Source organism: Octopus bimaculoides, chromosome 3, assembly GCF_046866305.1.
Source record: "Octopus bimaculoides isolate indiv1 chromosome 3, ASM4686630v1, whole genome shotgun sequence".
Taxonomy (NCBI): domain Eukaryota; kingdom Metazoa; phylum Mollusca; class Cephalopoda; order Octopoda; family Octopodidae; genus Octopus; species Octopus bimaculoides.
The window spans coordinates 79326072-79338623 of NC_142930.1; the positions used below are offsets into that span (position 1 = coordinate 79326072).

The 12552-nt window shown below is 40.6% G+C and overlaps 1 pseudogene across 1 annotated transcript; it reads left to right on the forward strand.

Annotated features, from left to right (window-relative positions):
- The first annotated feature begins 2010 nt into the window (after nt 1–2010).
- On the forward strand, nt 2011–5959 carry LOC149136607 (uncharacterized; annotated as a pseudogene). Its single transcript, XR_016241110.1, has 2 exons — nt 2011–4515; nt 4924–5959. The product of XR_016241110.1 is annotated as an uncharacterized LOC149136607 (transcript).
- The last annotated feature ends 6593 nt before the right edge of the window (nt 5960–12552 follow it).

Consider the following 12552-nt stretch of genomic DNA (forward strand, 5'->3'; position numbering starts at 1 on the left):
TTTCTAATTTTTGCAGACAATGCCATTATTCAAGTAATCGAACATAAACAATGAAATGGGTTATTTCTCTTGAGTGTTTAAAAAAAATATTGTACAGGTGCAATGGGTTCCCTTGGGTGTTTAAAAAGAAAAATTACTTATATGAGGTAGATATAAAGGTCCCTTCCATGGTCCGTATTATCAATTTTTTCAACAATCTAAGAGTCACGAGGTTTTCAGACATGAGTTCTGCTCACATGGCAAGTTTCATCAAAATCACTAAAACGATGTAGGAAGAGTTAGCTAACAACGCCACAAACAAACACACAACGATTTTCCACATATGTATATGTATCTCTCTTAATCTTTTTTTCCCCTTGTGGTTCATAGGGCCTCAACAATTATTTTCCACTTTTTGCGGTCATTGGCGTGTTTCTTGGCTACTTCCCATGTCAGGCCGGTGGTCCTGAGCTCGTCCAAAATGCTCCGCTTCCATGTTTGCTTCGGGCGTCCTTGCTTCCTTTTCCTCTGCAGGTTCCAGTCAAGTGCTTGTCGTGTGACATTTGAGGGTTCTTTCCACAGTGTCTGATCCATTTCCATTTCCTTCGTCTAATCTGAACATGTATAGGCTCCTGGTTGGCCCTTTCCCACAGATCGGTGTTTGGTACTCTGTCGAACCACTTCAGATGGAGGATCTGCCAGAGACATTTGTTGATGAAGGTCTGGATCTTCTTGTAGTTGATGCAGGTGGCTCTCCATATTTCACAGCCATACAAAAGCACAGATTTTACGTTGGAACTAAATAAGCAGAGTTTAATTCGAGTTGAGATGGCAGTGGACTTCCATACCGGCCGAAGAAAAGTGAAGGCTTGCCAAGCCTTCTTGCTTCTTGCAGTGATGTCCTCGTCTGATCCATCTGATTTGCTGATCTTGCTTCCAAGATAGAAAAAGTCACTAACGTCCTCCACAGGTGCCCCTTCGATTGTGATTGGCTCTTCCTGCTTGTTGTTGATACGCAGCACTTTTGTCTTTTCCTGGCTGATCCTCAAGCCCACTCGCTGTGAAGTTTCTCTCAAGTGGTCTACCTTATCTTGCATGTCTTGCAGGCGATGTGACAGTAGCACGAAATCATCGCCGTAGTCCAAGTCCTCCATCAGTGTCCACTGAATACCTTTCCCGGAGGTAGCGTAGGCTGTCCTGGTGACCAGTCCAGCACGACGAGGAACAGGAGCGGTGACAACAAACAGCCCTGTCTGTCTCCCGTGCTGACCTTGAATTCCTCCGACAATCTCCCAGCATGGATGACCTGGCGAAAAAACTCCTCGTAGAGTAATCGACACAACATAGTGTCGTAAGATGTCCCAGATTGTCTGCATGTCTATGCTGTTAAATGCTTTTTTCAAAGTCGACGAAGCACACATAGAATGACATTTGCCATTCCATTGCCCGCTCCACGATGACTCTGAGCGTCACAGTCTGGTCCGTGCATGATCTCTCCTTTCTGAAACCTGCCTGCTCATCTCTGAGTTGCTTGTCAATGGTATCTTTCAATCGCTCCAGGATGATTCTTGTAAGGACTTTGCTTGGAATGGAAAGCAAGGTAATTCCTCTCCACTTTTCGCATTGTGATAAATCCCCACTCTTCGGCAGCTTCACCAAAAGACCCTTCTTCTAGTCGGTTGGGATCTTCTCTGTCGTCCATACCACGTTCAGCACATGGTGCATATGATCGATCATTTTTTCTCCTCCTGCCTTCAGTGCCTCTGCTAGTATGCCGTCCACTCCTGCTGCCTTTCCGTTCTTTAAGCTCTTCACGGCTTTGCAGATTTCTCTAATGTGGATATTGAGCGAGATCCCTGGCCCCAATTCTGGCGGATCTTGAGGTGGAAGACGATTAAGTGTTTCTTGGAAGTGTTCCTTCCATCTCGCCAGTTGGTCCTCAATGGAAGTTAACAACCGTCTGGCCTCGTCCTTTACTGGTCTGATGGGGTTGCCTCTCCTTCCACTCAGTAACCTTATTGTTGCATATAGTGCTATCAGGTCTCCTTTCCTCGCTGCTGTTTCCGCTTCATCAGCCACTTCATTGAAGTATGTTCTTCTGTCTCTCCTTACTTTCTTCTTGACTTCTCTTACTATACTTAATGGCGATGGCCTGCTTCTGCTGATGGGTTCTGGCTTGGTTCAACTCCTGCTTCAGTATCTTCGTCTCCTTCACCTTCTGCCAAGTCTCGTCACTTATCCAAGGCTTCCTCTTCACTAGTCGTCTTCTCAGAACCTCTTTGCACATTCCAACTGTAGCCTCCTTCAAATTTGTCCAGGATTGTTCCACAGTTGCCTCTGCCTTTTCTGTCTGTAGGGCTTCAAATCGATTGAGGAGAGCCAACTGGAAAGCCTGTTTTGACTCTTCTTTTTTCAGTTTCTGAACATCAAATTTCACCCGTGGGTTTGCCTGTCTTCTCCTTGTTGAAAGTGTAGTGGCGCGAAATTATAGCCGCCATTGAGGAAGTACTATTCTGCGCATGCGCAAGGGACTTCACCACCGGAAGCCTCTCGAGTGCGCATGTGTAGTAAAACTAGTAGTTAAAGAGTGAGTTTCATTTTGTAAGTCAATTGCGCGACAGACCTTCTATGTGACAACTCCTCGCTCCTCAGCGAAGCACTCTTCACCTCGATGCCTTCGATGGTGATAGCTACTTGCTTCTCTGGCAGGCATCAAGGAAGCCCTTAACCTTCCAATACCAAATCACAACTTAATCAGCGGCTGCTAAGCTGAATGACAGGAATTGTGAAACCAAGCATCATAAAAAAAATAAAAACTTATTTTTATTATGTTGTTCTAATGTCTCTTCATATATAATGCTGTTGAAAGGTGATAGAGAGAGACTAAAGTCTCTATGACAACTATCAAACTTTTACAAAAGTTTCACCTTGAGTTTTGCTATCACCAAGTGGTGGTCCGATCCAATATCTGCTCCTCGCTTGGCTCTCACAGATTGAAGTGAACTCCTCCAACGTTGCCGGACTGCGATATGGTCGATCTGGTTTTCCGTCTGCTGATACCCAGGTGGCTTTATGGCAACGTCTGTGTGGGAAGAAGGTGTCTCCAATAGTAAGTTTGTTGACTGCACAGAAATCAGTTAGGAGTTCCCCATTTTCATCCATTACTCCGATGCCATTTCTTCCCATCACTCTCTCTCTCTCTCTTCCACTATTGTCACTTCCAACTTTGGCATTCATGTCTCCCATGAGTTACAGCAGATCGCAGGGGACCAAGAGGACGACGAAGAACTTAATAAGTTACGAAATTCATGGTCCCTCAAATTCCAACTCTGCCCACTATCTTCTTCAACCGGTCAAATATGGTGTGATGTTTCCACAGGACATGAGCGCCCATACGTCCCCGAACAACAGATGGAAAATTTTCACTGCCTTACACGGTTTGTCACATCCTGGCGTTCGTCCCACACAGAGGATGATAGCAACTCGCTTTGTGTGGACGAACATCAATAAAGACATCCGCGACTGGGTTAAAAGTTGCAAAAGTACACAGACATGTCAAGTCACCCCTAGGTAATTTTACAGCACCAGACAGTCGTTTCCAATACATCCACATAGATATCATTGGACCTCTACCTCTGTCTCACAACTATACACATCTACTCACTTGTATCGACCGCTTTTCACGATGGCCCGAAGCTTTCCTTCTCTCTGATACTACAGCAGAAACCGTGGCTAAAGCGCTGATATCACACTGGGTATCGCGTTTTGGTATTCCTGCTATCATCATGACAGACAGAGGAAGACAATTTGACTGCCACCTTTTTAGCAAGCTTACTCGACTCATCGGTTACAAACACTGTCGCACTACAGCATACCATCCGGCGGCAAACGGCATGGTGGAGAGATTCCACAGGCAACTGAAATCAGCCATACGGGTATACCCTGACGTAAACAATCCTGTTTGGTATCCGTACATCCGTCAAGGATAAGATCGGATACTCACCGGCAGAACTCATTTACGGCACCACATTAACCCTGCCTGGACAAATGATTGCTCCAGTAATTCCACAGGATATCCCAGATCCCACAACATATGTGCATCGCCTACGTGCACATATGTCACAGCTGTCACCAAACCCACCTCGCCCACAGGAAACTGATACGTATGTCCTCACGGACATTAATCAATGGACACACGTGTTCGTTAGAAATGACGGAATACCAACACAAATCTGCCCACCGTATTCCGGCCCTTACAAAGTACTGCAAAAACGGGAGAAATACTTCATTGTCGATGTAAATGGTAAACAGAATACTGTTAGTATCGATAGGCTCAAGAATGCCATCATGGAACCCGATACGGCACCACCATCATCATCACCATCGACTACGCATCGAAGCGATATAACTGCATCAGCATTTCCCACCAGTACATCAAAGTCTCCACAACACCCTCACACAAAAAGCGGTAGAAGAGTTCGTTGGCCGGTGAAATATGTACAAGTCTTCTCTATTTAAAAAACAAAACACCCCCAGGTAAGTGATTCCCACTCCAGTGAACAATTACACCAATGAACATTTACATGAACGAACACTTATACAATTGAACAGTTACTCATGAACTAATAAACAAAAAAAAAATTGTTTTTAATCCTTGGGACAATTATGCACGAAATGAATATTTACCTCTGTACGATATATTCCCTTTGCATGCCTTTGCATGTGTACTTTACCTTATTTTACTTTTGCTTCATTTGTTGTATATATGCCATTTAATTAATTTTTAAATTGCTGCATTCACGCACACGCATATTTCCAAACTCATAAGTCATTATATACATGCATTTAAATACCATGCATCTAGTGCCCGACTAAAACTGCGTTTTTCACAGTGGTGCATTTCTGTTTCGCGCTATATTGAAAATTTCCTTTTTTCCGTACCAGGAAACTTTGTGGGGAGGGGAGTAGTGTGAGAGATTTCAACTCAAAACTGAACCCACATCTCTCAGCTCACAACTCGACCTCAGAGGAAAATGTTTCCCACAGTCAAAAGTATATTTTCCCAACAAAAGACCACACATTCAAGTGAATTGCTTGTAAAACTAAGAGATCCACTATAGATAACGAATGACAAAGAAAATGTTTGTCAAAAATTAACGGCCAAAACGCTTGAACTTCGACACTGATATAGCCAGACATAGCTTCTCTTGTCAGCGCTGTGACCACCAAGTATTATAAATAGAAAGACATTTGGCCAAGAAAGGTCAGTTGCTGGCAGACCCCACACCAGTGCTACAAAGTCAGCTGCTATCAGATACCACATACTTTACAAGGACTGTCATCTGTCTAAATGAGACATCACGACTGCTGACTCTTACCAGCCCGAGAACACGGTTGAACGAACGACTGTTATACAAGTAAGATTTTTTGTACACACACGCTTTGTCTATTCAAACAAGCAAAAACACTAGTTACACAAACAGCAATTCCTACATCACGAATACCACGACTGAATTTGTTTCTTGTGAACATTTTTTTCCTGTTATTATTGTTTATCTGCTGTGTTATAGCAAATGTCGGAGGCGCAATGGCCCAGTGGTTAGGGCAGCGGACTCGCGGTCATAGGATCGCGGTTTCGATTCCCAGACCGGGTGTTGTGAGTGTTTATTGAGCGAAAACACCTAAAGCTCTACAAGGCTCCGACAGGGGATGGTGGCGAACCCTGCTGTACTTTTCCTCCACAACTTTCTCTCACTCTTACTTCTTGTTTCTGTTGTGCCTGTAATTCAAAGGGTCAGCCTTGTCACACTGTGTCATGCTGAATATCCCCGAGAACTACGTTAAGGGTACACGTGTCTGTGGAGTGCTCAGCCACTTGCACGTTAATTTCACGAGCAGGCTGTTCCGTTGATCGGATCAACGTGAACCCTCAACATCGCAAGCGACGGAGTGCCAACAACATATAGCAAATGTTACCATTACAAATCTTAATAAATAACTTATAACGTATTCTAAAAGTTATGTCAAATTAATGGTCTACACCGCATTCACACAATTCGACTCCTGGTTATAAACAAGCGAGACACCTAAACAATACAGTCAGCAAACATGTGAATTGAACATCGGCTTCCTCCGTGGCAGAATCCAAATACTTTATATATATATATATATATATATATATATATATATATATATATATATATATATATATATATATATATATATATATATATATATATATATATATATATATATATATATATATATATATATATATATAGGCGTAGGAGTGGCTGTGTGGTAAGTAGCTTGCTTACGAAACCTGCGTGGTACCTTATATAATCACGGGCCGACCAAAGCTTTGTAAGTGGATTTCGTAGACGGAAACTGAAAGAAGCCCATCGTATATATATATATATATATATGTAGTGGATCTCACATGCATGAAGTGGATTCGATCCACTATAGCTAAATTTAAATCAACACTGCAGCAGAACTTTTCCCACGGTGGAACAATAGTTTTTCTCTGACAGCAGTTTAATATCTTCCAGATGCCTTTAGCTAGGCCGAAACAATGTCTTCACCACTTGACCCTTCCTAACCTCTCCTACATCACCAAAATCTAGAATAGAGATCCAATTGTAACGGTTGTAAGATGAAGGAGGTTACCAATTGTAACGATTAATGTTAGTTGATGTTAAGGGTCACTGATTGTAACGGCTGTAAGATGAATGATGAACAGTGATCGAAGTTGTAAAGAAATATTTATTTACCGTTACTTTAATAAATGCCATACCACGACGGGTAGGTTAGTGTAATAGTATAACACAGTTCGTAAAGCATGCAATGTAAAGAAAGTTAATTTCGGCCTGTATATGTGTGTACATGATCTTGTAGCAGTATATAGACAGAGATATGGTAATGTTACAGAGAAAAGAAAGTGAGCTTGTGAAAGTTGCAGAGTGTGGGATGTTGTCTCACAGTTGCTGGCAGTAAACTTCATTTTTCCCTCTGGCCAAGGTTCTAGCTGGTCAGCCAGACATCGTTCTCATTGAGTTGTCACCGACTGGTGACTGAACTGGTTGAGTCGTCACCGACCGGTGACTAAACTAAATTTTTCTTGGGGTTTCTTTGCTTTTATAACAATCCAGAAGGATAGATATATTATTGAGAACAATAGATTTAGTTGGTGGTCTTGTTATCTCTATTCTAGTTTTTCGTGGAGTAGAAGAGGTTAGGAAGGGTTTAAGGCGGCGAGCTGGCAGAAACGTTAGCAGAACGGGCGAAATGTTTAGCGGTATTTCGTCTGTCTTTGCGTTCTGAGTTCAAATTCCACCGAGGTCGACTTGGCCTTTCATCCTTTCGGGGTCGATAAATTAAGTACCAGTTACGTACTGGGGATCGATGTAATCCCTTTTCTGTCCTTGTTTGTCCCCTCTATGTTTAGCCCCTTGTGGGCAATAAAGAAATAAGAAGAGGTTAGGAAGGGTGAAGTGGTGAAGACATTGTTTCGGCCTAGCTAAAGGCATCTGGAAAATATTATACTACTGTCAGAAAAACTATTGGGAAAAGTTCTGCTGCAGTGTTGATTTAAATTTAGCTATAGCTATAGTGGATCGAATCCACTTCATGCATGTGAGATCCACTACATATATATATATATATGTATGTGTGTGTATATGTTTGTGTCTGTGTTTGTTCCCACCAACGTCGCTTGACAACCGATGCTGGTGTGTTTACGTCCCCATAAATTAGCGGTTCGGCAAAAGGGACGATAAAATAAGTACTAGGCTTATAAAGAATAAATCCTGGGGTCGATTTGCTCGACCTAAAAGGCGGTGCTCCAGCATGGCCACTGTCAAATGTCTGAAACAAGTAAAAGAGTAAAACACACACACACACACACACACACACACACACACACACACACACACATGTATATATATAAGGATAAGTATATTAAAAGGGGTCCGTGGGAAAACTCATTTAAATAAAAGGGGTGGCTGGTAGTGAAAAGGTTGGGACCACTGATCTAAGGAATAATGGTGCTGTAAAAATTCCACTAGCTTGAAGTGTTGTTCCATTAAAGTAGGAAACAATATCTTGTAATGTAGCTAGATTAGTTTTCAGTATAAACAATACAACTTCTTTGTGCTTCCCTTACAGTTTTACAGTGGTCTCGTTTTTTTGTTTTCTTTTTAATAACAATTAGAATAATGATGGTCCAACAGTAAACCACAAATTACGTACAAACCCATAATTCTATAAGCTTAAGAGTTTCGTGCAGGGGAGAGAATTCATTAGTTGACTAATAGTTGTCTTTCTTATAACGCATCTCGCTTTGCTGCTTCGCTCGGACTTTGATAAGGCCTGCGATATAATACATGGGATCTTTTTTAAAACGGGGCCACATTTTTCATTAATGTTTTACGTAGTGTTTTTGGTACCGAAAGACTTTCAAACTTCGTATACTTATCTATTTTGTGTTATAGAACAGAAAAATATTTTTGTATTCGAATTTATTTCATGAAAAAAATTGTCTTATTTCGATAATTTCAACCAATCACTGACGTCCATTCAGCCGATATACATTAAGTGCCGACTACATAAACAAACGATTCTTCGTTTAATTTGCTTTTTTCATTTTAAATTTGCTTTAACCCTAACCCTAACCCTAACCCTAGGGTTAGGGTTAGGGTTAGGGTTAATTGTTTCAGAATCGTTTGTTTATGTAGTCGACGCTTAATGTATATCGGCTGAATGGACGTCAGTGATTGGTTGAAATTACAGAAATACGACAACTTTAACATGGAATAATTTATGGATTTCTTTTTTTTTAAAGAAGACTAAGAGAAAAAGATGTTTTATATGACACATTCTACCAGTGTTCCAAGTTTCAAAGTGTTTCGTTAATGAAAAATGTGGCCCCCGTTTTAAAAAAAGATCCAATACATGCTATTCGTGGCCATTCCGTTTATCTTGAATTACACAGTCCAGTTTGTTCTTCCTTGTTTTAACTATCGTTGGGGTGTGGTTTGAGAGAAAATTAGTTGTTGTTCCTTACAGATTGAACGATGTCCCAGTTGTATATGGTTTCACTTTATCTCGCTGTCGGGGTAGGTAATAACCATCAAAAAGTATTTTTTGGCTGAAGTTTTATTGGGAAGTAGAACATTTGGTAATCTTCCAGTTTAGGGAGGTAAATAAAAATACAAGGGAAATAACTTAACGTCTTACTAGTATTATCCGTACTACTCTGAAATGTGTTTTTTTTTTAGCTGTTTATAAATAAATCACACACGTGATTGAAGTTAACTGTTTATATATAGATCACACACGTGATTGAATATCATAGTACCGGCTGAGAGATCGGTGAGGCGTCTCGGAACATTCACGATGTCAATGTTCCGAGTCCTCTCCCCTACCCCACCCGTTCGCGAGTGCGCATTTTTTTCTTCATATTCGTTCACAGCAAGTAGGTTTACACCTATTACACTAATTTTTTTTTTCATTTTTGAGCTCGGGTCAAGCACTTTAGTTTGACCGTTATCTCCCTCTACTGGAAGATTACCATAAGTTGTTGTGCAACCGGTACTATGATATTCAATCACGTGTGTGATTTATTCATAAACAGCTAAAAAAAAAACACATTTCAGAGTACTACGGATAATACTAGCAAGACGTTAAGTTATTTCCCTTGTATTTTTATTTACTTTTTTTACCTCCCTAAACTGGAAGATTACCAGAACATTTTGTTCTGAGGCCAGAAATTGTGGCGTATGTTCAGGAGCGTAAATTCAAACGAGTTGACAGTCACCTGCCCATACGCACGCGCACGCGCACGCGTGGCTTGCTTCTGTGGGGTTTCTATCGATTAAATTTGATTTAAGTCACACTGGTTAATCAAAGGCTATGCTGGAACACACTTGTCCACAATGGCGAGCTGAGAAAAGCAACCCCTCCCCTAAGAAACATGGGTTGCTAAGCGAATTTTTTTTTTTATCTGCACAGCAATGAATTTGAGACTGGAAATTAAAAACAGCAAAGCAGTTAAACTTGCACCACAGTTTTCGGAAAAACTCTCAGGATTAAGTACTCCTTAAACTTATTTTTTTAATTTAATTTTATTTCTAAAAAACATTTTTTCAGATTTCCATATTTTAAGCATAAGTGATTTTTATTCTGAAAAAAGATTTCTCCACTTTCCATTTAAATTTAACCTTAAACCTAACTCAAAACCCCTAATCCTAAGTACTGTTCTATATTTTGAGATGAGGAATAATGTACATTATTTACATAGGCGCAGGAGTGGCTGTGTGGTAAGTAGCTTACTTACCAACCACATGGTCCCGGATTCAGTCCCATTGTGTGGCACCTTGGGCAAGTGTCTTCTATTATAGCCTCAGCCCAATCAAAGCCTTGTGAGTGGATTTCGTAGACGGAAACTGGAAGAAGCCTGTCGTATATGTATATATATATATATATATGTATGTGTGTGTATATGTTTGTCCCCCCACCCCCCAGCATCGCTCGACAACCAATGCTGGTGTGTTTGCGTCCCCGTAACTTAACGGTTCGGCAAATGTGACCGATAGAATAAGTACTAGGCTTACAAAGAATAAGCTCTGGGGTAGATTTGCTCGACTATAAAGGTGGTACTCCAGCATGGCTGCAGTCAAATGACTGAAACAAGTAAAAGAGTAACTGCTGGATAGGTGTTCTCACCTTATTTGTTGTTATCACAATGTTTCAGCTGATGTATTCTCCAGCCTTCATCAGGTGTTCTGGAATTTTGAACTCAACCCTCTGTTCCCATTTTTTCTTTTTGCTGTTGTTATTTTTTGTTGATTGAGATTGAACTCAGAATCCGAGAGTTAGTAGCCCGTGCTCTTATCCACTCTGATATATGCCCATAGACAAGTAGAGAGTGAATTTCTTGGCTTATAAACCTAATATTTTTTTATCTATTCTTAATACTAGCTCTGATATTACATTCATATGTGCACTAGGTCTGCTTAGGAAGTTCATTATTTACATTATTTACATTTGACAGATATTTGTCCTCATCTTGTTTGTTGTTAACACAACGTTTTATCTGATATACCCTCTAGCCTTGTGGAAATTTCGAGCCTGGGTTCTCATTCCTAATAATAACATCATTCCTGATGTTATTATTATTCAGGTCACTGCCTGGAATCAAACTTGGAATCTAGGGGTTAGTCGCCTGCACTCTTAACCACTATGCCATATGCCCATGGGCAATTATGGAGTGAATTTTAGAGTTTATAAATTTAATATTTTCCTATCCTTCCTTAATACTGGTTCCCATATGCTACTCATATCTGCACTCTGTTTGCTTAGCAGATTGTTGTGTCCTATCATATGTGCTGCTTCTTTTAGTTTTCATATTTTCCAGTGGTGTTCTCTATTATTTTAACTTCATCCCATAGGGGACAGTGGTCTCCGTTTTTCCATACATGATCAGCTATACCTGATTTATCAATATCTCCTAGTGTCACAGCTTTGCGATGTTTCTCTACCCTTATTTTGAAGGGGCGGCATGTTTTGCCTTTGTATAACCTACCACAGCTGCATGGGATGGAGTACACGCAGTTTTTGGTCATATTCTCTTTTATTGGTGGTTTTACTCGAAGGAGATATTTGCGAAGTGTTGTATTACTCTTGAATACTGTCCTGATGTCATATGGGCCACATATCTTTTGTATCTTTTCGGAGAGGCTTTGGACATAGGTGTTCTCTGTCTATTATTTTAACTTCATCCCAGAGAGATGAGCTGTAGAGCTTTGGCTTGTCATCCACTGAGCTGCTTCCTTCTGAATATAATCAGTCCATTAGCAGGTAAGTCAACATCATATGTTAAGAATTCTGCTCACTTCACAGAATTGATAAAGGATACCCCTATTGGATCCAACCAGATGGTGAGTCTAGATATGATAATTTTGTATACCAGAGTTACAACTAATGAAGCACTATCAGTGATTGAAGACAAACTAGTGACGGACACCTCTCTAAAAGAATGCACTAGTATACCAATAGGAAACTTGATGGAAATGTTGACTATCTGCATAGAAACTACCTACTTCAGAGTAGATACTGATATATATTGACAGAAAGAGGGTTAGGCTATGGGTTTGCCATTATCACCAGTAATAGCCAATGTATACATGAAATACTTTGAGAATTTGGCTTTAGGATCAACACCACTAAAGCCAACACTATGACTACGATATGTTGATGACACTTTTATACTCTGGCCCCACCAGGAGGGTGTCCAAGTATTGCTAGATCACATGAACTCAATAAAGCCATCCATACAGTTCACAATGGAAAAGGAAAAAGACAATCAGCTGGCATTCCTAGATGTATTAATAACATGCACTGAGTATGGGTTCAGGACATCCGTATACTGCAAGCCAATCTTCCCTGGACAATACCTCAACTTCAATTCCTACCATCCATACAGTATAAAGAGAGGAGTTGCTTAATGCCTAAAACATTGAGCAAAAACTATAAGTAGCAATCCTGATACAAACCACGAAAAAATTATCAGGC